At 34.5% G+C, this 2838-nt stretch overlaps 1 non-coding gene across 1 annotated transcript; it reads right to left on the bottom strand.

Moving 5' to 3' along the window:
* Positions 1-1774: 1774 nt before the first annotated feature.
* On the bottom strand, positions 1775-1921 carry LOC136380230 (small nucleolar RNA SNORA57). The gene has a single exon (XR_010746905.1). It is a non-coding gene; the product is annotated as a small nucleolar RNA SNORA57 (small nucleolar RNA).
* Positions 1922-2838: the final 917 nt, after the last annotated feature.

The raw sequence follows: 2838 nt of genomic DNA on the forward strand, positions 1-2838 counted from the left end.
ACTGCCCAAATGCCTTACATATTGTCCCACATCTGAAGCTAATATTATACCTATGTATCCTTAGAATTTGAATGACTAGTCAGACATTCTTTGGAGACATCCCTAATGAGTTTATATCAATGTTTTTACTCCATATTCCCCTTGTGGGCTTTTACTGGCTTCACCCATAAATTTGATTCTATCACAATTCATCTTTGTGAGGCTCTCCCATATGTTCTTCTCCCACAGATTTTGCACTGTCTTACTCTTCTTCCTGTTCATTTTGTAGATTTCACATTCTTTTTTTATCTTTATAGAAACAGAGCTAGAACTAGCTCCTGGAGCTGCAGTGAACATTGCCATCCTTTGGGTCATCACTGAGAGATTCAATGTCAGTCTGTGTGGATGGGGCTGAGATGACCGATGCCTGTCTAAAAGTCATCCCACACTGCCTACCCAAATAGTCTTAGAACAGCCTCTGCTTTCTTAATTGTCACCAGAGCAATGGTTTTATAATGGTTTCCAACACTGGTAGACAGAAGACTGATTGCAGAACTGAAATGTGAAATCTTTGTGATTCGTAACTCTCACATATTTCTCTTTAAACAGGAAATTTGGTTTTTGTTAGAGGAAAGATGTTCATTTCTTATTCTCTTAGCAATTTCTAGAAAACACTAACCAACCCAATTCTCCTTTCTTATTTGATGTTTACATTCCCTCTTGATTTAGCTATCAATCATGATTTTAATGACCCAGATACATTCAAATATATTGTAAATTCTATCTTGGGGGATATTATTTTTCCTAGTAATTTTTTTATACCACAAATCAAAAAGCCATTTTAAAATTGCTTTACAACTTTGCATTTCATTCTGGTAATGTTTTATTCTTTTGTGTGTGTTTGTTGTTGGCATTTAAATATTCTCCTGATTCAAATATTTGACTTTCTATTAGTTAACCAACCAAAGAAACAAAAACAAATCAAAGAATATCTTTTCTCTTTTGTCTAGCTTTCGTGAATTTCTAAAATGTATACCCAACATGTTCATCCAGGCTTGAAGAAACCATCCTCTTCTAAAATCTTCAGCTCCAACCAATTTGCTTCATTCATTAAAGGCCCTTTTTAAGAAACACTGTAATATATTCAGGGCCAGGTAAAAAATATATGGAGAAGCTTATATAAGATTATAAGATGCCAGGGATAGCATGGGCTCAGTCTCTCTAACTGAGGACATTTATAATCATTACCTTATTTTTTTTAAATGGGCTTTACTTTTTAAAAAAGTTTTAGTTTTATAGAAAAACTGAACAGAAAGTAGAAGAAGCTCCTACATAGTTCCTCATATCTGCTGGCCCAACTTAGCTCTCTAGCTTCAGGATTGCATCCTCTGGCTTAGACCACCCTCACTATTCCTTCCTTTTTTCTCTGAAAAGAATTCTAGCTCACATAAATGTCCTATAAAAACTGCCATAATATGCAAGACACTAAATTTCATAACATAAATCACCTTTTTACAATTGGAAGGGTATGTAATATGTGACTCTATGAGCTTGCATGGCTGTGACAACTCATTGTGTTTGTTATTTCTTCCTATTCATAATGTCAAGATTTATGATAATCCCATTAAGACAATGTTATATCAATTCTGGCTTGGTAGTCCTAAATGCTAGGGTTTTTTTTTTATTTTGTTTTGTTTTTGTAAACATCTGTGGTTAACTAAGTTAAAACTATTAACTCAACAAATATTCTTATGGTATTATTTTTATTTATTATTTTATTTTAGTATTTTATTTTTCATGTCCCATGCTTGAGGATAGAATCAGCGGACTAGAAACCGTCACCACCAAAGACATGATGCCAAGGAGGCCGGAGCCCTTTCTCTCTGCCTTCATACTTCACAGGGATTGGGACCTCATGCCCGAACCCTCCAAGAAAAGGAGGGTTATCTTAATTTTTTAATGGAAAAAAGTGGTGTTTGTTTTTATTGATGTTAATGTAACTGCCACTTTCGGTGTTCTAAATGCAGAAGACAGGACACTGAATGCAGAAGATGGGACTAGACAAGCATATAAACAGGAAACAGAAAGCCTGCAGGAAACAGAAAGCCTGGCAAAGGATAAATGAAAAAGGAAGAAAGAGCAGGTTGAGAGTGAGTTGACCATAACACATCGGATATCTGTGGACAAAAGAGAAAAGCAAGGATTGTGAAGGAAAGTTCTCAGACCACAACATAGTTCTAACAAAGTTTCAGCCAGGCTGACAAAGAATCTCCAAGCTAAATTTGCCTGTTATAAGAATCTCACATGAAGTAGGAATAGTCTGATTCTAAGTCCTTGGCCATGCTTAGCCATTGCCTGAGAGCAGCATGGCCGTGTCTATGGCCCATGGTCAATATGAAGAGCCACGAGCTAGTGACTATCAATCAGCTATACAACCCACATTAGGTTCACTTGAAAAGACAGAGTTGAGTGGGGTAATTTTGTAATTACAACAGTAATTCAGAAAAAAAATTTAAACAGTATATTTATGCAAAGAACATACAATTATAACAATATAAATACACACTATTTTAGGTATCATTATCTATCTCCTTAATTATTTTTAATTTTTATTTTTACTTTTTAACTGCCATCCTACTTTTCTCCTAAACATGACTAGACTGAGCCATCCTGACTTTTCCATGTATAATATAATATGGCCATTAGCTTGCTTACATTCACATGGTGAAATCAAATGTAACATATCCAAGTAGTAGTAGCAATAAGATAAAGTAGATATTGCTGTATGCAAAGAATAATTTTATATCTGGAAAAGTTATGTATAAATAACCACCTTAAATTAAAATACATTTTAAATAT

Source organism: Saccopteryx leptura, chromosome 8 (assembly GCF_036850995.1).
Source record: "Saccopteryx leptura isolate mSacLep1 chromosome 8, mSacLep1_pri_phased_curated, whole genome shotgun sequence".
In the NCBI taxonomy this organism is placed as follows: Eukaryota; Metazoa; Chordata; class Mammalia; order Chiroptera; family Emballonuridae; genus Saccopteryx; species Saccopteryx leptura.